We start from the raw sequence: 25,079 nt of genomic DNA, 5'->3' as shown, positions 1-25,079 counted from the left end.
GGAAGGCTTAATGGATTAATACTGTGAGAGTGTATTCTATGGGATTTAAAGTACAAACCCATAGAGAAGCACTAGGAGATCTTTTGTATATGTATAGTGTTAACAGTAATATTTCACCCAACTACCACCTTCTAAATAGGGTGGGGAAAAGATAAGACTCTTTTAGAGTAGGGAAGGATTGTGAGTTGAATCTAGAAAACAGTGAGCTTATGGAAGGGCAAATTGTGAGATATAGTGAGAGTAAAGTATAGAAAATAGGTGTAGTGTGCAAGAGAATAGAGTTAACAGCAACAGCAATAAAGTTCCAGAAGATAGTGAAATGGGCTAAGATCTGGGGGGGATACTGCATAGTATTTACAATTGCATGGGACAATTATTTACAATAATACTGGAACAACAATCATATGTCTGAATGTCTGTGATCTGAATAACAAGAATAGGAAGTACATGACCTAGAGTATTGTGCTATTGGAAGAGAAGTGAAGTGAAAAAAGGAAAATGAAAAATACCCTATGAAGTGCTTCACTATCATAGGGTAGCCAGGATAGAAGCATAGCCAGAAACCCTTTGCTTCCTTGAACAACCAAGAGAAGGATAACAGCCAATATAAAATCAATAAACGGCCAGAAGTGCCAGAAAATCAAAGTGTGTGGAACTCCAACAACCAAAGAATTAAAGAAATAGTCAACCAGACTAACCAGACTGGTAAGACTTGCAGACTGAGGGAACCCAGGGAAAGGTGGTGGACCGTACAGGAGAAGCTGGCTGAGAGAACTGATGGTGAGGTGGCAGATCTTGTAAGTGGGGCTGGCCAAACAGGAAACTGAGACTCAGAGCTGACTGTGGACTATGGCAGGGATTTCCTTGGTGGGAGAAACTCCCAGTCTCACACAAGGGATCATGGGAAAGTGGGTCTAGAGCCAAGCAGGTGAGCTTAATTTTTCCCTCCCTGGCCCCTCCCCCACAGACAGTGCTGCCTTGCAGCAAGGAGGGTTGCCCTGTCCTGGCGAATACCTAAGAACCCACTCCCTTACAACTTAACAGGTGCACCAAGACAATGAAATGGAGCCCAGTGAAAGAACAGAGCAAAACTCCATAAAGGAGCTAAGCGGTAAGGAGATAGTCAGCTTATCTGATGGAGAGTTCAAAGCCTTGGTAATCAAAATGCTCAGAGAACTGATTGAGCTTGGCCAAAAAAGGAAAGATCAAATTAAGGATATCCAAAGTGAAATAAAACAAAAATATTCAGGGAACCAACAGTGACAGGAAGGAAACTAGGACTCAAATCAATTATGTGGAACAAAAGAAAGAAATAAACATCCTAACTAGACACAATGAAGAAACAAGAATTAGAAAAAATGAAGAGAGGCTTAGGAAGCTCTGGGACAACTTTAAATGTTCTGATATCTGAATTATAGAAGTGCCAGAAAGAGAAGAAAAAGAGCAAGAAATTGAAATCTTATTTTAACAAATAATGAATGAAAACTTTCCCAATCTGGTGAAGGAAGTAGACTACCAGGAAGTCCAAGAAGCTCGGAGAGCACCAAAGAAGTTTGGCCCAAACAGGAACACACCAAGGCACATCATCATTAAATTACCCAAGATTAAAGATAAAGAGAGAATCTTAAAAGTAGCAAGAGAAAAGGAGAGTTACCTACAATAGAGTGCTCATAAGACTATGATCTGATTCACAAAAGGAACCTTACAGGCAAGAAGAGGCTGAAAAGTATTTGAAGTCATGAAAGGGAAGGACCTACATCCAAGATTACTCTATCCAGCAAAGTTATAATTTAGAATGGAAGGGCAAATAAAGTGCTTCCCAGAAAAAGTAAAGTTAAAGGAGTTCATCATCACCAAACCCTTATTATATAAAATGTTAAAGAAACTTATCTAAGAAATTGAAGAAGATCAAAATCTATGAACAGTAAAATTACATCAAACTCACAACTACCAACAAATGAACCTAAAATAAGAGAAAGACAACAAAAACAAAAACTAAGCAAACAACTAGAACAGGAACAGAATCATAGAAAGGGACATCAAATGGAGGGTTTTCCGTGGGGAGGGGGATGGGGACACAAGTACAGGGAATAAGAAACATAATTGTTAAGTACAAAATAGACAGGAAGAAGTAAAAAATGAAATAAGAAACAGAGAATTCAAAGAACTTATATGTGCAATCCATGGCCATGAACTAAGGAGGGGGGAATGTTGGAGGGTTCAGGCATGCAGGGTGGAAGGAGGATGAAGGGAGAAAAACTGGGAAAATTGTAATAGCATAATCAATAAAATATACTTAAAATAAATAAAAATAAAAATAACTAAAATACACTATGAAAGAGAGAACAAGGAAAATCAGTCAAACAATGGAATTAAACAAAGAAAACTAAATAGAAAAGAAATTAAAAAAATACTAATAAAATAAAAAGAAAAATAATAATACAAATACACAATAACATACAATTTCTCTGGAATACCAAAGTGAAATTTGTCTCAGTTTCACAGTTGCTAGAATTATCCTTGTGTTCCCACTTTGGGCCTGACTCTGATCCTTTCACAGCTTCAAGTCATATCTGACTTGGGGAAAAGGAAGAAAAAAATGAAAGAAAAGCCTCCTGCTGGCTTTAAACTGACCAAGGGAGTTAGTTCTTCTGCTCTTTCTGGCTATAGCAGGCCTAGGGGAGTTGGGTTTTGCTTTTATCCTTTTTTTTATGGTTTTGGGAGGATGAGGGCCAGATCTGGGCCACCACACTCTTCACAGTTGTCCAGGCTCCAGCCTAGGTCCTCTGTTCACTGTCAGGCCTCCAGTGCCCTTCTGCACCAGGCCTGCACTTTCAATCCACCCGTTTTGCTGTCCTTAAGATGCACCAGTTAGGATCAACTCACATACCACCTTCTTGCTCTTATCTGTCCTAGGTGGTAGGCACTCTCAGAGTCTCCTCAGGGTACTTTGGCTCTCCCACTGAGTTGTCTTTCTCGGGATTGCTAACTCCCTGAGCCCTGCTGCTCCCCTCTGTGGGGGGTGCCTCCTTCTTCCTCTTAGTGAGCCAGCTAAGTGAGTGATGTGGCTGCAGTGGTGGGGGCAGGGCATAGCCCAGGCAGCAGCATAATCACATAAAATTTGGACTGAAGGTGATGGGGAGGTAGTGTAACCAGAAAAGACACCAGTGTTCAGGCTGCCTGTCACTACCAAATCCAATAAGCAATGACAGTGATTGAATCTTTTATGGGCACTTTATTCAGATGGCCAGTGATCTGAGAAGATGGTGGGTTCACACTCTAACAGACCATCTTCCCTTCTCTTTTCTGGTCAAATTTTTTATAACAGGGAATAAACCAGGTGCACTGAGGGCTTTGGAATTCAGGGGGGATTAGGTGAACGAAGTTGCAACATTCTTGTTCTAAGCAGTTAGCTGTTTCCAGGAATGGTGGTGACCTGTATCTTCCTGGAACACAAAAGGTCCAGATATCCCCAGGCAGTAATCTTCTAGCAATGCCCCAGGAGGTCAGCTGTTTTCCCAGAAGCTAGGATGGGCCTTATCTGTAGTTTCTGAAACAAAAGCCTTAACATACACATTACGCCCTGGCTGGCGTAGCTCAGTGGATTGAGCGCGGGCTGGGAACCAAAGTGTCCCAGGTTCGATTCCCAGCCAGGGTACATGCCTGGGTTGCAGGCCATAACCCCCATCAACCGCACATGATGTTTCTCTCTCTCTCTCTCTCTCTCTCTCTCTCTCTCTCTCCCCCCTCCCTCCCTCCCCTCTCTAAAAATAAATAAATAAAATCTTAAAAAAAAACATACACATTACTTGCTACACTTATAACTTTTTACCTTAAGCTAAAATTTTCCAAGTCTTCAGTCCCCTCTCAGTAGGTGGGAGCTGAACCTACTTGCTTGTATACCCACTTGGGACAACTAACTGATGTTCCAAAGAACAGAATGAACAGCCAGTCCAATCGAAGCTTGTATGAAGTTCAGAAGCCAAAACTGTAAAAGACGTTGAAAAACTGAGGGTGAGAAGATTGTATATGGATGTTAAGGTCCCTCAGACCTGCACTGGGACCAATTCTGCTGTGGTTCCTGGCCTGGTGCCTGACACCAGGGCTGGCAACTGCCACAGGAGCTTTGGAGGAGAGCTGGATAAGCAATTACAACTCTGCACCTCCCTCCCGTACTAGAGCATGGAAGGCAGACCTGCACTAGGAGAGACTTAGATGCTTGAAGTCATTGGGGGAATAAAGATGCAGTGGGAGATGCACACAGGCGGTGTTCTGATGCTGGGACTGTGGTTGCTGGCTAGGACATTACCACAGAAATTGGGGAGCCAGGTGGCACCAGGAGAAGGGAGAAGAGTTGGGCCATGACAGATCCTCACCTGGATAGTCTCCAGACTGGTCAGGGAGTTGGGCTCTGTGAAAAGCCAGGTGCTTGTTAAGAACAGTGGGCACAAGCAAGAGGAATTTACTAAAAAAAAAAAAAGGCTCTCAGCAGCTATTTAAGGAAGTCTCATGCAACATGTGGGCCAGTGAAGAGGGAGGAAGAGGGGCACAACTGCCGTGAAGGGACTTTGAGAGTGCACAGCACCCACACAAGCGAAGAGGGAGGAGGTGGTGTGGGAGTTGCTCCTAATCAAGGCACCACGTGGGTGGAAAAACATGGTGGATTAAAAGCACTAGCCTGGTGCAGATGGAGAGTGGGGACCTGGCAGCACATGGAGGACCTGGGCTGGAGTCTGGGCAACTGTGAATATTGCTGCCAAAACCAGGTCCCCATCCTCCCAAAACCACAGGAAGGGAGAAAAGCAAAGCCCAGCCCTGCTCTGCCTGTGGAATGCAGGAAAACCACCAGAACCCCTTGGCAGGTTTAAAGTCAGCAGAAGACTTTTTTTTTTTTCCTTTTCCCAAGTGTGAGATAATAAGACCTGGAGCTATGAAAGGACCACAGACAAATCCAGAGAGGGATCACAAAGTAATGCCAACAACTGAAAAACTGAGACAAATTTCACTATTCTATCCTATAGAACTTACATGTTATTGTTTATATTTATTATTATTTTGATATTTTTATTGCTTTAGTTGAATATTATTTTTTATTTCCCTTTTTTCTGTGTAGTTTTTTTTTGTTTGTTTGTTTTGATTGATTGCGTTGTTTGACTGGCTTTCCTTGTCTCTCTTTCATATTGCATTTTAATTTTTCTTCTTTCACATCACTCATATTTTAATAATACACTTCTCTTGGTCTTTTACTTTCTATTACTTTTAATCAGACCATATATTTATGGTCATATGATTGTTGTTTCAGTATTATTTAAAATAATTGTGTTCCATATTATTGTAAATACTACATAGCACCTATCTCTCTTATTGGTCCATTTCACAATCTTCCTGAGCTTTATTACTGTTATTGTTAACACTATTCTCTTGCACACTACGGCTAGTTTCTATCCTCTACTCTCACTATATCTCATCATCTAAGCTTGCACAAGGGTTCTGTTTTCTGGATTTAGCTCACAATCCTCTCCCCCTCTAACAAGAGTCCTATCTCTTTTTCACCTTTTATAAAAAGTAGCTAGTTAGGTCAAATACCATGGTTATCATTGTACTTCTCCAATGGATCTCCTATCTGTCCCCTACTTGTTGGTACGTTAAATCCCATAGAATACTGTCCTGCTATCTTAATTCATTTTGCTTTTGCCCTGCTACTGATAAAATACAAAATAAGGTGGAAATTGTTCACAACAGTAAACCCACTGGAGGACACAATCCACCAACAAGGGAGCCACCAACAGGTAACACCCAAGTACAACAAGAGAGCCCACAAAAAAAAAAAAAGAAGAAGAAAGGGTAATATTAGAAAATCCAGACAAGGAGATCAAAGAGATCACACCACTGAATCCCATACAACTGCTATCATAGAAGATAACCCCACAAAGACAGCTAGCAAACAAGCAAATCAAGAAGTGCAGGAACAAAGAAAAACAGTCACCTAAAGTGGGGAGACAAAGAAATAACCTGCAATCAAAAGGAATGAAAGACTTCCAACTAAAGACCTAAATGAAACAGAGGCAAGCAAACTACCAGAAAAGAATTCCAAAAATGATTACAAGGATGCTCAAGGAACTCACAGAAAACTACAACAATATGAAAAAGGAAATAAAACTATGAACAAGAACCAGGAAGAAGTGAAGAATACAATTTCTGAAGTAAAAAGAAAACACACTAGAATGAGTAACAAGTGGCTGTATGAAGCAGAGGACAGAATTAGTGAATTGAAAGACAAGGTAGAAAGAAACACTCAGGTAGAGCAGCTGCACAAAAAAGGATCAGAGCAGCTGACTCAAAAATGTGAAGATAGCTTAAAGGAAATGCAAAACAACATGAAAAACAACAACATTTGAATCATAAGGGTGCCAGAAGGAGAAGAAAAGGAGCAAGGAATAGAAACCCTGTTTGAAAAAATAATGACTGAAAACTTTCTAAACCTGGAGTGGGGAAAAACCATGCAAATGAAAGAAGCACAGAGGGTCCCAATCAAGATGAAAACAAAGAGGCTGATTCAAAAATACATCATAACTAAAATGTGAAGTTTTAAAGACAAAGAGAGAATCTTAAAAGCAGCAAGGGAGACACCAGAAGTAACATACAAGGGAGATCTGATAAGACTAGCACCCTGTTTCTCAACAGACACACTGCAGACCAGGAGAGAATGGCAAAAAATAATTCCAAGTAAGGAAAAGCAAAGGCCCGCAAACAACATGACTATACCCAGTGAGGCTCACAAAAAAATGAAAGGTGAAATAAGGAGCTTCCCAGACAAAAGAATGAAGAAAGAATACACTCCCAATGAACCGGCATTGCAAAATATGGTAAAGGGAGTGCTAAAAAGAGAAAGGAAAAGAGTAAGAGAGAGAGAGAGAAACACCAGTACCAAGGGGGGAAATGAATCAATACCTATCAATAATAATCTTAAATGTTAATAGAATAAATACTCCAATCAAAAGACATAGAATAGCGGAGTGGATAATAAACCATGGCCCATACATATGTTGTCTACAAGAGACCCACCTCAGATACAAGACCTACACACACTGAAAGTGAAAGCTTGAAAAAAAATCCAAACAAATGGACAGGAATAAAAATCTGGAGTAGCAATACTTACATCAGACACAATAGACTTCAAGACAAAAGTCATAAAAGGAGACACTGAAGGACACTTCATAATACTCAAGGGAAGAATCCATCAAGAAGACATAAACATTGTAAACATATATTAACCCAAGATAGGGACACCCAAATGCATAAAGCAAATCTTGGAAGATTTCAAGAAAGATATAGAGAGCAACACATTGAACACTAGGGGATTTTAATACCCCACTGTCAAAATTGATAGATCTTCCTAAAAAAAAAAAATCAACAAAGATATCAAAGCATTGAACAATATCCTAGATCACATGGACTTCACAGATATATATATAGAAAACATCATCCTAAAGAAGCAAAATACACATTCTTTTCAAATGCACATGGGACATTTTCAAAGATAGACCACATAATAAAACACACAACGAGCCTCAACATTCAAGAAAATTGAAATCATATCAAGCATTTTCTCACACCACAAGGGACTGAAACTAAAAACCAACCTCAAAGTAAAAACTCAAAAATACTCAAACTAATGGAGATTGAATAGCATGCTATTAAACAGTGAATGGGTTAAGAATGAGATCAGGGAAGAAATCAAAAAGCTTCCAGAAAAAAATGAAAATAAACGCAGAACAGTCCAAACCTAGTGAAACATAGCAAAGGCAGTCCTGTGAGGGAAGTTCATAGTGATACAAGCCTACCTTAAAAAGATAGAAACATTTCAAATAAACAACCTAACCCCATATCTACAAGAACTGGAGGAACAACAACAAACAAAACCCAGAACCAGTAGAAGGATAGCAATAACCAAGATCAGAGCAGGTTTTAAAGACATAGAGACTAAAAGAATAATCCAAAGGATCAATAAATCCAGGAGCTGGTTGTTTTTTTTTTAAAGATAAACACAAGCAACAAGCCTTTAAGTAGATTCATCAAGAAAAAAAGAGAGGGGCCCAAATAAACACAATCAGAAATGAAAGAGGAGAGATTACAACTGATACCACAGAAATATAAAGGATTGAAAGAATTTGCTATGAATGACTATATGCAAAGAAATTTATAACCCTAGGTGAAATAGACAAATATTCAGAAAAAAACATAATATTCTGAAGCTGAATGAAAAAGAAGTAGATAGCCTGAACAGACTGATGCAATTGAAGCAGTAATCAAGAAACCCTTGGCATGAAAAGGCCCTAGGCCAGATGGTTTCACAGGGAAACAGGGAATTTTACAAAACTTTTAAGGAAGAGCTAAACCCTATCTTTCTCAAACTATTCCAAAATATCCAAAATGAAGAAAGACTCCCAAACTCTTTTTATGAAGGTAGAATCATTGTAATTTCAAATCCAGATAGAGACACAACAAAGAAGGAAAACCACAGGCCAATATCACTGATGAACATAGACCTAAACAATATACTGGGAAACCATATCCACCAATGTGTTAAAAGAAAATACACCATAATCAAGTGGGATTCATTACAGTAATGCAGGGATGGTATACTATCCTCATATCAATAAACATAATACCTCACATAATCAAAGGAAAGACAAAAATCTCATGATTGTATCAATAGATGAGGAAAAAATATTTAATAAGATAGAGCACCCATTTATGATAAAAAAAAAAAAAAACACTCAGCAAAGTGGGACTAGAGGGAGCATTCCTCAACATAATAAAGGCCATGTACGGGAAACCTACAGCCATCATCATAATCAACCGTTCAAATCTGAAAACTTCCCCACTAACATGAGAAACAAAACAAGGATGTCTACTACACCACTTCCCTTCAACATAGTTTTGGAAGTCCTTGTCACAGTGATCAGACAATAAAGGGAAATACAAGGCATCCAAATTGGAAAGGCAGAGGCAAAACTATCATTGTTTGCACATGACATGATAGTGTATATAGAAAATCCTATAGATTTCACACACAAAAAAACTACTTGACCTAATAAGCAAATTTGGCAAAACAACATGGTTGAAAGTCAATATAGAGGAATATAAGGCACTTTTATACACCAACAATGAATGATCAAAATCAGAAATCAGAAAAAAAATCCCATTTGCTATACAACAAGAAAGATAAAGTACCTAGGAATAAACTTAACAAAGGAGGTGAAAGACCTGTACTCAGAAAACTACACAGCACTGAAGGAAATAATTAAGGAAGACACAAATGAAAGCATGTACCATGCTCATGGATTAGAAGAATTAACATCTTCAGAATGTCCATATAACCAAAGTAACTTATACATTCAATGAAATCCCTACTAAAATACCAATGATATATTTCAAGATATACAAAAAAAAATCAAAAATTTATATGCGACTGTAAATGACCCCAAATAGCTGTAGAAACTTTCAGAAAGAATGAATTAGGAGGGATCACAGTACCTGATATCAAACTATATTACAAGGTCACTGTAATCAAAACAGTATGCTACTGGCATAAGAACAGATGCATAGACCAATGGAACAGAATAGAGAGCCCAGAAATAAACTGAAGTCTCTATGGTCAATTAATATTTGACAAAGGGGGCAGAAGATTAAAACAAAGTAAAAAATGCTTCTTCAACAAATGGTGCTGGGAGATCTAGACAACCACATGCAAAACCTGAAATTCAACTTACACCATACACAAAAATAAATTCAAGGTGCATAAAAGACTTAAATATAACTCATGACATGATACAAGTCATAGTCTCCTATAGTTATAGGAGACTATTTTGCATGGCATGGGACCAGCTCCCCCTCAGAAAGGCCAGTGGAAAGCAAGGTCCAGTACACAGGACCCATGCCCATGGATAGTTTCTCCCATGGGGAATCAGCCCTGCATTGTATCTAGGCCACTTTGAGACTTGCTTTTTGTTAAAACTCCAACCTGAATTGAGGCAGCAATGTTTACTGTGTATCTTTAAAGTACCTTCCTAAAAATCTATGCTAAACCTTCCAAGGATGAGTGTAACCAGTTCAACCACTTTTCCCTTTACATTTGCAAATATCTTTCTTTTCTTATGTAATTAGCAACATCCTTTCCTTTGTTTTCTGTAAAAGGTATCCACCTAAAGTGAAGCTGTGCATAGTAAATGAGGACATAGTAATGTGCCCAGAAAAGCAATACAAGCTAATCAAAACAAGGGTCAGTGTGCTCTGCTTTTGAGAGAGTGACCAAGGTGCTCTGAGGTGCTCTGTCCCTTTTCCTCCAAAGGACTCAGTAATCAGTGTGAATTTGTCTCATCTCAACCACAACACATGAGCCAGGGTCTGCATCGGAGAACATAGACATATTCCATGCAAGAGTATTTTCACTGGTATGTCCCATAAAGCAAGGAACCTAAAGAAATTAATAAAAAACTGAGACGTTATCAAATTAAAGAGTTTCTGCAGAGCTACAGAAAACAGCATTAAAATGAAAAGAGAATCAACTACATGGGAAAACATATGTGCAAATGATGCCTTGGACAAGGGTTTGATCTCCAAAATATATAAAGAACTCACACAACTTCACTCCAAGAAGACAAAAACCCTATTAACAAATGGGCAGAGGACTTGCACAGACACTTCTCCAAGGAAGATATACAAAGGGCCCAGAGTCATATGAAAGGATTCTTAGCTTCACTAGCTATCAGAAAGATGCAAATTAAAATCACAATGAGATACCACTTCACACCTGTCAGAATGGCCATCAAAAACAAATCAGCAAAAAACAAGTGTTGGAAAGGATGTGGAGAAAAGGGAATTCTAGTGCACTGTTAGTGGGAATTCAGACTGGTGCGGCCGCTGTGGAAAACAGTATGGAATTTCCTCAGAAAACGAAAAATGGAACTGCCTTCCGATCTGTCAATTCCACTCCTGGGATTAAACCCTAAGTACCCTGAAACACCAGTTCAAAAGAACCTATGCACCCCATTGTTTATTGCAGCACAACTTACTTACAATAGCCAAGTGCTGGAAGCAACCTAAGTGCCCATGAGTAAATGAATGAGTCAAAAAACTATGGTTCATTCATACAATGGAATACTAGACAGCAGAAAGAAGGAGCTCCTACCCTTTGTGACAGCACAGATGGAACTGGAGAGCATTATGTTAAGTGAAATAAGTAAGGTGGTGAAAAACAAATACCATATGATCTCACCTTTAACTGAAACTTCACCAACAATACTGACAAGCAAGAAAAATATAACCAGAGACATTGAAATTAAGAATGAACTAACAGTAACCTGAGGGAAAGTGGGAGGAGATAATGTGGGGAAATGTGGGAAGGATTTTCAGGTCGATGTATAAAGGACACATGGACAATACCAAAGGGGTGTAGGCTAAAGGTTAGGAGGTAGGGATGGCTCAGTGGAGGGAAGTGGTGGGGTGAAAAAGGAAACAACTATACTTGAACAAAAATTAAAATATGAAAAATAATTTTTAAAATTTTGGAAAAATAAATAAATATGTTAATTTAAAAAATAAAAAATAATTAGATAAAAATTTTAAAATTCAGTACTAAAAACAGAGAAAAATACCAAATGAATAGAAAAATATTTCATACAGCTATCATATAAAAGTGAATAGCATATCAAATATATAAATAACTCATAAAAACTTACATCATTAATATTTCCCCAAATACACAATGTGAGGAAATATTTAGCTTTATTAGTAATTGGAACTGCATTTCACCAAAATAGCTATGTCATTTTTCCACCTACCAAACTGGGTATATATATATATATATATATATATATATATATTAATGTAATACACAATATCTCTGAGATATTGTGGGTTTTGTTCCAGATCACCACAATCGAGTATTATAATCAAATAATAATATTTTTGCTGGTGGAGACCTTGCCTTCAGTTTGCAGAAATGTGACACCTGTGAAGTCTAACACAGCAAAGCACAACAAAAAAGGTTTACCTGTATTCATGACTTGCCTTCCATTATGGTAATGACTAGCCAGTTAAAATGTGGCTAATCAAAATTGAGATATGCTGTAAAGTGTAAAATATACAATACAATTCAAAGACTTAGTACACAAAAGACGTAAAATATTGCAATAAATTTCTGTTAAATGTTCAAACGATAAATTTGGGATGCATTAGGTTAATAAAATACACTATTAAAATTAATTTACCCATTTATTTTTACTCTTTTAATGCAGTTACTAAAAATTTGTATTATTTTATAGTATAAATTATATATAATTTATTGTCTGCAAGCTGATGTGATATACCTATCCATAGTGAAATGATTACTACAATCAAGCTAATATGTGATCTCCTTGCATAGCTACCATTTTTTGTAGGAAATTTTAAATTGTGGGTATGGCTTACTTTATATTTCTGCTAGCTAGACAGTGATGCTCTATGGGAATTGAGAGAGTAAAGAAGTAGTTACCATAATATCCTAGTGATGGGGGTACAAATCATTACAGTATTATTGCTATATGGTATTTCAGCAATATGTTCCAACAGTGGTTATTTTAAAATGCACTAAAACCTTTGGCCCACCCTGGCTGGTATAGCTCAGTGGATTGAGCACGGGCTGTGAACCAAAGCATCTCAGGTTCGATTCCCAGTCAGGGCACATGCCTGGGTTGCAGGCTACAGCCCCCAGCAACCGTACACTGATGTTTCTCTCTCTCTCTTTCTCCCTCCCTTCCCTCTCTAAAAAATAAATAAATAAAATCTTTAAAAAAATCTTTTGGCCCAATAATTCCATCTATAGAGCTAAATAATCAGAAAGAAAAATTAGATAGCTAATTAATAAATAAATTATATATTAATAATATTGAAAGATTACAAAAGCATAAATATCCAATAACAGGGAAATAATTAAATTATAGCATGTTCCTTTAGTGATATGGTGAAATATATATAATATAAAGTTAAGTGAGAGAAAGCAAGAAATAAAACTGTATATGCATTATTATCCCAAACATGTAAAGAACATGTACACACACATAGTCACATACACAGAAATAAAATTCTGAAAATGCACAAACATACAATTTCCTCTAGGTTATAAAATCTCATATTTATTGTTTGTATATGTATTTAAAAGGTTTGATAATAAGCATGTATTCAACTTAATTAAAATTTAAATTGCATTTTTAAAAAATTATTGTCTTCCAGTTTGTTCAATTTGACATGAATCACAGCTAGCTAACAAGGAAATTTTTAACTAGCAATGAAACCCTTGAGAAGGGGCCATATGTTTACTTGCAGAATAAATTGGTAGTATTTAAATGACAGCTCAAAAATATTTTAGGACATTTAACATGGTCTGGTTTCAGTATGAAAGTCAAATCAGCTTAATTAACCCTTTACCCTGGTCTAGGTTTTTGTTTTGCTTTCTTTTGTTTTGTCTACTACCTAACTAATCAGGACTTAGCAAGCAAATTAGAATAGATGCAGCAGATGAATAACAGGTGCAACATACATGAGTTTTAATGTTTTCCCACTTCATTGTTCAACATAAAGTGTTTTAAATGCCCACATATTACTTTTCCTGCAGGAATAACTAGCCTCATTTTCCACCCCAGATCCATAAGTAGGTACCTTGCTTCTCATGCTTTCTTTTTTTTTTTTAATTTATTAAAAGATTTTATTTATTTATATTTTAGAGAGAGGGGAATGGAGGGAAAAAGGGAGAGAAACATCAATGTGTGAGACAAACATTAATTGGTTGCCTCTTGCAGGCCACCAACCCAAATGGGGGCCTGGCCTGCAACACAGGTATGTGCCCTGACCAGGAACAAACTGGGGACCTTTCTTTTTGCAGGATGACACCCAACCCATTGAGCCATACAAATCACGCCTCTCATGCTTTCTGTTAGCAAAGAAGTCAGGAGTATCTTTTGCTATTTGACTGATGGGAAAAGATAATCACTTTAATCACTTTAAGTGATTAAGTGGTTAAGTCTTTGCTCTTTCTCCCAAGCCTAAACCTAGTTGGGGATTGTGCCACAGGGATGGGCTTGTGTTTTTACAGTGTGCCTCTCATTGTGTGGAGTTTTGCTTGCAACTTGTGGGAAACCTAGTGTTCTGTCCAGGTCCATGTTCTAGCTTATCCTTTCATGGATGTCTTCTAGCAGTGAGCACCCTAGTGGCTTTTGACTGCTTGAACTGTGCCCACAAGTTGTGGCAAATCCTTGGGAGAGAGCAAGTCTCATGCTTACTAAAGAGGGTACAGATGCAAAACGGCTGCAAAAGAGGGTGACCTTGGAAGAAATCCCTTTTTCTCTGAAAGCCAACACACTCTATGACCTTTCCAAAAAGCACTCAATGGTTTCTGCCCTTGCCTGAGCTGATGCACACACTCTGACCAAGTTGGTGTGTTGTCCACAATGATGGCCCACAGCCACAGGTCCCTGTTCTGGGGCACCAGATGACGTGGACTCCAGCCAGTGGTGTCCTCGGTGTTGTGGATGCAACAAACAAATTCACATGAGCTGCAGAAGTCCGGTGGAGAAAAGGGATAGCATGGCCACTCTCTGAGTGAGAGAGTGCCCCAACTGTTGCCTGGACAGGCTTTCACTGCTTTCTAATAGCATTACATCAAAGAAGGCTCTCATTCATTATGTTAAAGTTTACTTTGAGTGATTAATTTTTACAGATAACAACAAAAATAATGTTGCAAATGCAAGGTAATGATAAGAGTGATTGATTTGATTACACTCCATCCTTGGGATGGCTTAGCACAGACTTTGGGGAGTTGCTTCAAAGATATACATTAAACACCTGCTGTCTTAACTCAGGGTGAGGGAGTTTTAGCAAAAGCAAGCCTCAAAGCAGCCTAGATATAATGCAGGCCTGGTTCCCCATGGGAAAGTCAGTCTGTGGGCCTGGCTCCTGTGTGCCACCTCATGCCTGTTGGTTTTCCAAACCATGGCTGAGCTACATTCACCATTGCAATGTGGACCAGTTCTCTATACTTAAGTAAGAGCAAATGTCCAATTTTGCCCTAGATCACCTAGGTTGGCTCATCCTGATCCTGAAGTCTCCAATTCATACCTAAAAGAGGTGTATTAATTTCATGTGATTGGGCATCAGAAAGAGTCTCTATGATCTGTGATGTGGTATTTAAGGCAATGACACAATGAACATTCATTCAATCAAAGAAATAAAAAAAAAACATGAATGGAGCTAGTTAGGTAAATTTATGCATAGCAATATAAGTGAGAAATGGCTTGATATGCCGTATAATATTTGAATGTTCTCAAGAAAAGAGATTTTATTTTTTTTAATTTTTATTGTTATTCTATTACAGTTGTCCCAACTTTACCCTTTGTCCTTCCCCACCCAGCCTACGTTCCCCACTCCCACAGTCAATATTTCACAGAAGACACATATTCAATTCATAAATGCTAGAGATCTGCATTATAAATGTCACTAGTTACTATCAGAAAAAATGTCTATGTTATTGTTTGCAGTCAAAAGCATTCTTATTTTACCTGAGCATGATGCTATAGTGTTCTGGCTCTTGTGTGTGAATAAAAGAAACTTCTCAGACTTAGAGTGGATTCACTTATTTGCACAAAAAATTTTAAGGAATGTTTCTCACTTGAAATCTTGCCCTAATACTTACTAGCTTATTATTTGTGAAAAAAAAATAGTGTTAGAGATGCCAAGTCTAGGCAATATCTGATTTCCCTCTCCCATCTTACACAGGAAAATATTAATTGTGTACAGAACAGGAAACTAGATTTAACATCAATTTCTGATCCTCATTTTCATCATCTTTTCAGTTCTGGCAATCCATAATTTGGGCTTCCATGAGGAGTCATTCTTGAAAATTAGAACCATACTATTTTCTATTACTTTGTGCATTAATAAATCATACAGGTAATACTAAATAAATAAATAAATAGATGTCTTTTTTTTAATTTTAGTCATTGTTCAAGTATAGTTTTCTGCCTTTTATTCTCATTCCAGCCCACCTACCCATCCCTCCCCACCTGCCTCCCATTTCCACCCCTCCTAGTTTTTGTCCATATGTCCTTTATATTTGTTCATATAAACCCTTCCCATTCTCCCCTGAAATTCCCTCTTCTCTCCCCTCTGGTCACTGTCAGCCTGCTCTCTATTTCAGTGTCTTTGGTTATATTATGCTTGTTTCTTTGTTTTGTCGATTAGGTTTCTGTTAAAGGTGAGATCATATGGTATTTGTCTTTCACTCCCTGGCATAGTTTGCTTACCATAATGCTTCCCAGCTCCATCCATTCTGTTGCAAAGGGTAGGAGCTCCTTCTTTCTTTCTGCTACATAGACTTCCATTGTGTAAATATACCATAGTTTTTTGATCCATTCATTTACTGATGGGCACCTAGGTTGCTTCCAGCACTTAGCTATTGTTAATTGTGCTGCTACGAACACTGGGGTGCAAAGATTCTTTTGGATTGGTGTTTCAGGGTTCTTAGGATATAATCCTAGCAGTGGAATTGCTGGGTCAAAAGGAAGATCCATTTTTAGTTTTCTTAGAAAAGTCCATACTGTTTTCCACAGTGGCAGTACGACTCTTCAATCCCACCAACATACACCAGAGTCCCCTTTCCTCCACAACCTCTCCAACACTTGGTTGTTGATATGTTTATGATAGCCATTCTGACTGGTGTGAAGTGGTATCTCATTGTGGTTTTAATTTGCATCTCTCTGATAGCTAGTGATACTGAGCATCTTTTCTTGTGTCTCTGGGTCCTCTGTGTGTCCTCCTTGGAGAAGTGTCTGTTCAAGTCCCTTGTCCATTTTTTAACTGGGTTCCTTGTCTTCTTGGAGTGGAGTCCTGTAAGTTCTATATATATTTTGGAGATTAAACCCTTGTCTGAGGTATCATTGGCAAATATGTTTTCCTATTCAGTTGGTTCTCTGTTTATTTTAATACGGTTTTCTTTAGCCATGCAGAAGCTTTTCATTTTGATGAGATCTCATTTGTTTATTCTTTTCTTTATGTCCCTTGTTCTAGGGAACATGTCAGTAAAAAAGTTTCTGCGAGAAATATCTGAGATTTTCCTATCTACGTTCTCCTCTAGGACTTTAATGGTGTCACAGTTTCTATTTAAGTCTTTTACCCACCTTGAATTTATTTTTGTATAAGGTGTAAGTTGGTGCTTGAGTTTCATTTTTTTTACACGTAGCTGTCCAGTTCTCCCAAAACCATTTGTTGAAGGGGCTATTTTTACTCCATTTTATGTTGGTGCCCCCTTTGTCAAAAAGTAATTGACCATAGACACTTGGGTTTATTTCTGGGCTCTCTATTCCGTTCCATTGGTCCATGTGCCTGTTTTTATACCAGTACCAGGCTGTTTTGATTACAGTGGCCTTGTAGTGTAGTTTAGTGTCAGGTATTGTGATCCCTCCTACTTTACTCTTCTTTCTCAAAATTGCAGCAGATATTTGGGGTCATTTATGCTTCCATATAAATTGTTGAAGCGTTTGTTCTACATCTGAGAAATAAGGCATTGGTACTTTAACAGGTATTGCATTGAATGTATAAATTGCTTTGGGTAGTATGGACATTTCGATGATGTTAATTCTTCTCATCCATGAACACAGTATATGTTTCCATTTGTTTGTGCCTTCCTTGATTCCTTTCCTCACTGTTATGTGGTTTTCTGAATACAAGCCTTTTACCTCTTTGGTTAGGTTTATTCCTAGGCATTTTATTTATTTATTTATTTTTTTGCTATTTCAAATGGGATTTTTTTTCTTGATTTCTGCTTCTGCTGTTTCATTGATGGTGCACAGAAATGCCTTTGATTCCTGGATACTGACTTTGTATCTCTCTGTTTTGCCAAATTCATTCATTAAGTCAAGTAGCTTTTTGCCTGAGTCTATAAGGATTTTGTATGTACACTATCATGTCATCTGCAAACAGTGACAGTTTTGTTCCCTCCTTTCCAATTTGAATGCCTTTTATTTCTTTTTCTTGTCTGATTGCTGTGGCTAAAACTTCCAGTACTATGTTGAGTAGAAGTGGTGAAAGTAGACAGCCTTGTCTTGTTCCTGATCTTAGTGGAAAAGATTTTAATTTTTGGCCATTGAGTATGATGTTGGCTGTAGGTCTCTCATATGGCCTTTATTATGTTGAGGAATGCTCCCTCTATTCCCACTTTGATGAGTGTTTTTATCATGAATGGGTGCTGTATTTTATCACATGCTTTTTCTGCATCTATTCATATGATCATGTGATTTTTCTCTTTGCTTTTGTTTATGTGATGTGTGACATTTTACTGATTTGCAAATATTGTACCATCCTTGCATTTTTGGAATGAATCCCACTTGGTCATGGTGTATGATCTTTTTAATGTATTGTTGGATGCAGATTGCCAATATTTTGTTGAGAATTTTAGCATCTATGTTCATCAGTGATATTGGCCTGTTGTGTCTTTATCTGGTTTTGGAATTAGGATGATGTTGGCCTCATAAAAAGTGTTTGGGAGTCTTCCATATTTTTGGAGTTTTTTGAAATAGTCTGTGAAGGATAGGTGTTAGCTCTTCCCTAAATGCTTTGTAGAATTCTCCTGTGAAACCATCTGGTCCAGGGCTTTTGTTTGTCGGGAGTTTTTTGATTACTGCCTCCATTTCCTTTGCTGATATTCATCTGTTCAGGCTTTCTGCTTCTTTTTCATTGAGTTTTGGAAGATTATATTTTTCTAGAAATTTGTCCATTTCACCTAGGTTTTCAAATTTCTTGGCATACACTTCTTCATAGTAATTTCTTACAATCCTTTCTATTTCTGTGGTATCAGTTGTAATCTCTCCTCTTTCATTTCTGATTGTGTTTATTTAGGTCTTCTATCTTTTTGTTTTGATGAGTCTGCTTAAAGGCTTGCCAATTTTGCTTATCTTTTCAAAGAACCAGCCCCTGGATTGATTAATCCTTAGAATTGTGCTTTTAGTCTCTATGTCATTTAATTCTGTTCTGATCTTGGTTATTTCCTTCCTTCTACTTGCTCTGGGCTGTCTTTGTTGTTGTTCCTCGAGTTCTTATCGATGTAGGGTTAGGTGGTTTGTTTGAAATATTTCTATCTTTTCTAGGGAGGCCTGTATAGCTATGTACTTCCCTCGCAGGACTGTCTTTCCTGTGTCCCATAGGTTTTCAGTTGTTGTGAGTTCATTTTCATTTATTTCCAGAAACCTTTTGATTCCTTCCCTAATTTTATTCTTGACCCATTTATTGTTTATTAGCATGCTATTTAATCTCCATGATTTTGAGTGTTTTGGGTTTTTCTCCCTGGGGTTGGTTTCTAGTTTCAGTCCCTTGTGATCCGAGAAAATGCTTGGTATAATTTCAATTTTTTTTGAAATTGTTGAGGCTTGTTTTGTGTCCTATCATGTAGTCTATCTTTGAAAATTTGCCATGTACATTTGAAATGAATGTGTATTTAGCTTCTTCGGGATGGAGGGCTCTGTATATATCAGTTAAGTCTATTTCATCTAGAGTATTCTTCAGTACCTCAGTGTCTTTATTGGTATTTTGTTTGAAAGATCTGTCCATTTTTTACCGTGGGGTGTTAAAATCCCCCACTATAATTGTGTTGCTGTCAATATCTTTCTTGAAGTCCTCTAAGATTTTCTTTATGTATTTCGGTGCTCCTATGTTGGGTGCATAGATATTTACAATATTTATGTCTTCTTGGTGGATTCTTCCCTTGAGTATTATGAAGTGACCTTCTGGATCTCTCTTTATGGACCTTTTTTGGAAGTCTGTTTTGTCTGATATGAGTATTGGTACCCTGGCTTTTTTTCCCTGTCCATTTGCTTGGAAAATTTGTTTCCAGCCCTTCACCTTCAGCCTGTGTAGGTCTTTTAAACTGAGGTGGGTCTCTTGTAGGCAGCATATGTGTGGGTCATGTTTTTTTTTTTTTTTATCCACTCAGCTATTCTATGTCTTTTAATTGGAACATTTAATCCATTTATGTTTAAAGTTATTTTTGATAGGTACTTATTCATTGTCATTTATGTACATATGTCTCTCTCTCTCTCTCTCCCTCCCTTCCTTCCTATCCTTAAAGCTGTCCCTTTAGCATCTCTTGCAAAGCTGGCTTTGTGGAGGTGTATTCTTTTAGACTTCTTTTGTCTGGGAAGCTCCTTATTTGACCTTCTATCTTGATTGAGAGCCTTTCTGGGTAAAGTAGCCTTGGTTGCAGACCTCTGATTCTCATTACTTGGAACATTTCTTTCCATTCTCTTCTGGCTTGTAGTGTTTCCATTGAGAAGTTAGTTGCTAGCCTTATTGAGGCTCCCTTGTATGGTACTTCCTGTTTCTCCCTTGCCTTTAAGATTCTCTCTTTGTCTTGAAATTTTGCCATTTTAATTATGATGTGTCTTGAGGTGGGCCTCTTTTGGTTCCTCTTGATTGGGACTCTCTGTTTCCTGGATTTGTGTGACTTTTTCTCTCATCAAATTAGGGAAGTTTTCCATCATTACTTTTGGAAATTGGTTTTCTATCCCTTGCTCTTCTCCTCCTCTTCTGATACCCCTATTATACGGATATTATTACGTTTCATATTGTCTTGTATTCCTGTTTATCCCTCTTCATTCTTTCTGAGACTTTTTTTTTCTTGCTCTTTCTGGGTGTTTTTTTTTTTTTTTCCAACTTTGTCCTCCAATTCACTGATCCAATCTTCTGCGTCTTCGATCCTGCTTTTCTTTCCTTCTACAGTGTTGTTCAGTTCAGAAATTGTATTCTTCATTTTCTCTTGGTCCTTGTTGATAGTTTCTATTTCCTTATTTATTTTATATAGTTTTCAATGAGTTTGTTGTAGCTTCCCTGTAGTTTCTGGTAGCTCATTGTGATCTCACTGAGCTTCCTGATAATCATTCTTTTGAACTCAATATCTGATAGTTCAGTTGCCTCTATTTCATTTAGCATTCTTTCTGAGGCTTCCTCCTTTCTCTTCATTTGGGGATTGTTTCTTTGTCTTCTCATTGTTCCTGAGACTCTTCTTGTTAGCCTCTGTTTCTTGAATTGATCTGTTCTGGTTCCCTGGGTTTATGGTGTGAAGCTCTGTCATAGAATACCTGTGAGATTCAGTGGTGCAGTCTCTTTCATGTATCCTGGTGTTCACAGCTTCCCCCTACTCTTTTTTTCTTGTGATCAGTTGAAGGAGTAAGACAAAATGTTTTAAGATAGCAAGACAGTATTCTATGATATTTAGGGTAGCAGCTAGTAGGAAAGAGATAAGAGATCCTTTGGCTACTTATAGTGTTAACCATGACCTTCCACCCCACTAGCCACGTTTTAGAAAAGATGGAAAGAAGATAAGACTCTTACTGGTGATGAAAGGATTGTGAGTTGGATCTAGAAAGCTTTGAGGCTGTGTGAGGTCAGATTCTGAGGTAGGGTGGGAGTAAAGAATAGTAAATATGAGTAGTGTGTAAGAGAATAGAGTTTACCACTAGAATAACAGAGTTCGGGAAACCTCGAAGTGGGCTGAGATCTGGGAGGGGTGTTGTATAATATTTACAATTGTATGGAATAGGTCTTATTTACAGTGATATTAGACCAATAATCATATGGCAGAATCTAAGGGATCTACATAGCAAGAATAGGGAGTATAGAACCTTGAGTAGTGTACTAATGGAACACAAATGAAGGACAGTAAATTAGCAATAAACTATTAATAAGGTAACAGGGGAAACCTATCAAATGATACAGTATAACCAGCCAAGCAAAGAAGACCCTACGGAAAGAAGAGTAATACCAAAATACTATTAAAATTAAAAATGTAAGAATAATGAAAAAAATATAATACAAATTTGCAGTAACTTGTAGGTTCAAAAAAAAAGGGGGGGATGCAGAAGTTGGAATGGAGGAGAGATAAATTTCAAAAGGAAGGAATAACACTAGGATGCAAGGAAGAGAAACAAAAGAAATTGAGAGATTTAAAAATAGTAAGGATTAAAAAATAAAAAGTTACTTAAAATAAGATAAAAACAATAAACAACAACACCAAAAACAAAACAAAACACAACAACAACAAAACCTCTTGTTGGGGCGATTGGAATGCTTTTCACCCTTCCGAATCAGAATTCAGTCAGTCTCTCCAGTACTGTCCCCAGGGCTAGCTGCGCACTCTCCCCAGAGTGATCCAGTGCCTTTCTTCATGGCCCTGGTTGTGGGTCTGAGTGCTCCCAAGCACGTTCACCAGAGCTCACCACAGTGGATTCCTGGGCTCTGGGATCCTGCAGAGTGCCCAAGTCTTTTCCAGGTTCACAATGTAAGTCCCGGGGGTCCTGAGGGGGCACACACTTCGGTATAAGCTCCGGGGAACCCCAGGGAGTGTGCACTTCACTGTGTAAGTCCCAGTGATCCTGAGGGAGCATGCACTTCATGTTGTAAGCTCCAGGGATCTTGAGGGGGCCAGCACTTCCTCTGAGTTTACCGCAGCAGGCTCCAGGTTCCTCAAGCACCTGTGCCCTTTCCTTGTTCAGGGCGGTGGGGTCTGGGTCTTTCACACTATCTCCAGGTTGGGGGTTCGGGTGCACAATCAGGCCATCCTTGGTCGCACAGCCTGGGGCACTCACTCTTCCCAGGGCAATGCGTGGGTGCTCACAGCCCTTGTGTGATTTTCTCTCATACCTGGCTCCCCTTTCTGTGCCTTCAAGCAACAAGTCCTCCCCTGGTGCTGCTCAATCCTTGTTTGGACAGGAGGGGAGCTGTTGACCCAGCTCTCTCCCAAGTTCCCTGAGGTAGAACAGGGAGCACCAGTCCTGGGGCCTGCAACCTCCCTGCTCCCCATGCTGATCCCTGAGCCCTTCTTATCCTGAAGCAGTCTCCTTACTGTGTGGTTTTTCAATGTCCACTATAATTTTTGATGTCCTATTTTCATAAATGTTGTCATATTGTTGGCCCCTTGCTCTGTTCCTCTGCAGATTGGCCAGTTTCTCTCCCGTGCATAGGAGGAAGGGAAATCCACTCCCTCCTACCATGCCACCATCTTTCTCCCCCCCCCATAAGGCTTTTAAAGAAGCTATCTTACATGAAAAATTTTACACTAATTGCCTTTTTTATTACTTCCCTAATTAGTCCTAAAATCTCATTACATAATTAACTCATAAATCTGATTTACATATTCAGATTTACTTGGCCCCTCAAGCCATCATAAAATAATGAGTTTGCTAAAAACACCATATTTATACAACAATATTGAGTAGTGAATGCACCAATCATATAATGTAATGGGTTCAAAATTAACCCAACACAGAGAAGTCTTCATATTTGACCCGATTCCTTTTGTAAAGAAATTAGTGTTTTCTGTCTACTGAAAAATTAATTTTAAATTTATATAAAAACAATTAGCTGCTTATCATCAAACATAGAGATATTTCATCAAAGTAAAATTTTGATATTCAAATCATATGTCTTATGTCCATTAAAGCACTTTAACTTTTCAACAAAATTAACTCAAATCAGGGATTTGTTTTCCAACTCATCAGATAAAATTATGTGACCGAGTATAAATTAACTGTGTCTACAAAGAGGCCTGGTTTGCACCCACAAGTTTATCATTTGCTCATTTCTTTTTGTAATACATGGGTTTTTACCAGACTGATGCTATATTTAACCATTATTTCTTCTTTTTAAATTATTGTATTGTTGTAAAAGTACAGTTGTCTGCATTTCTCCCCAGCACTTCCCATCTCACCTCAGCCATCCTCACTTCCCTCCCCTGATTCCAACCCCCTTTGGTTTTATCCATGAGTCCTTTATAGTTGTTACTAAAAACCCTTTCCTTGCATTATCCCCTCCCATCTCCCCTCTGGTTACTGTCCGATTGTTTTTAACTTCAATGTTTTTAGTTATATTTTGCTTGCTTGTTGGTTTTGTTGATTAGGGTTGACATAAAGGTGATATCACATAGCATTTGTCTTTCACTGCCTGGCTTATTTCACTTAGAACAATGTTCTCCAGTCCCATCCATGTTGTCACAAAGGGTAGGAGCTCCTTCTTTCTTTCTGTGGCAAAATATTCATTGTGCAAATATATGACACTTGTTTGATCCATTCATGTACTTACGGGAACTTAGGTTGCTTCAGCACTTGGCTATTCTAAATTGTGCTGCTATCAACATTGGGGTGCATAGGTTCTTTTGGATTGGTGTTTCAGGGTTCTTAGGAAATAATCACAGCAGTGGAATTGTTGGGATTATTTTCTTTTCTGGGATTAAAAAATACCAGCATTGTCGGCTTACAAGAAACAAATCTAAAGCATCAAAAGTTTGAAAACACGAGGACAGATAAAGGTATCATCCATACACTAATAATAGAAAGTTGTATTAATAGCTATATTGTTAGTCAAACTTTAAGGCAAATTCATTAAAAAAAATAAAGATTCTTACTACTAATAAAAGTTTTAGACAGCAAGTAAGTTGAAATATCCAGAAACTGTATACAACTAGTAACAAACTAAAAATACATAAACCAAAATTTATCATAACTACAGGGAAAATTAGAAAGATCTAGAATTATACTTATGTATTTTAACACATAACTCTCAGCAATTGATAGAAGATCAACAGGTAATAATATAGAAACACATTAACAATCTTATAAACAAAAAGTACCTAGTAGAAATATTTATGTCACTGTAGAAAACAACTATAAAATATTCATTCATTTCAAGAATATGTAGCCTTTTTACCAAAAATAGTATGATATTGGGGACCATAAAGCAAGTCTCAGCAAATTTTAGAGCACTGAAATCTTATGCACATAAGATTAAGACAAATTAAGAGATAAAATTGGGGGAACAAGGGGAAGGGTCATCAAAGAACATGTTTAAGAGACCAATAGACAAACCAAAGGATGGAAAGATTGAGGGTGGGAGGTGGGAGTGGGTGTGGTGGGGGGATGTGGTGGCCAGAAAATGGAGACAATAGTACTTGAAAAATTTTTTTAAAAAGTTACATAGAAAAAAAGAGACAAATCATTGTT

At 37.8% G+C, this 25,079-nt stretch overlaps 1 long non-coding RNA gene across 1 annotated transcript; it reads right to left on the bottom strand.

The window, feature by feature from the left end:
• Positions 1-405: 405 nt before the first annotated feature.
• Positions 406-24,279, bottom strand: LOC118498495. Its single transcript, XR_004900978.1, has 3 exons — positions 24,138-24,279; positions 9,079-9,085; positions 406-416 (listed from the first exon to the last, which is right to left on the bottom strand). It is a non-coding gene; the product is annotated as an uncharacterized LOC118498495 (long non-coding RNA).
• Between the last annotated feature and the right edge of the window lie 800 nt (positions 24,280-25,079).

Source organism: Phyllostomus discolor, chromosome X (genome assembly GCF_004126475.2).
Source record: "Phyllostomus discolor isolate MPI-MPIP mPhyDis1 chromosome X, mPhyDis1.pri.v3, whole genome shotgun sequence".
NCBI lineage: Eukaryota > Metazoa > Chordata > Mammalia > Chiroptera > Phyllostomidae > Phyllostomus > Phyllostomus discolor.
This window is presented reverse-complemented; position numbering and strand designations above follow the sequence as displayed.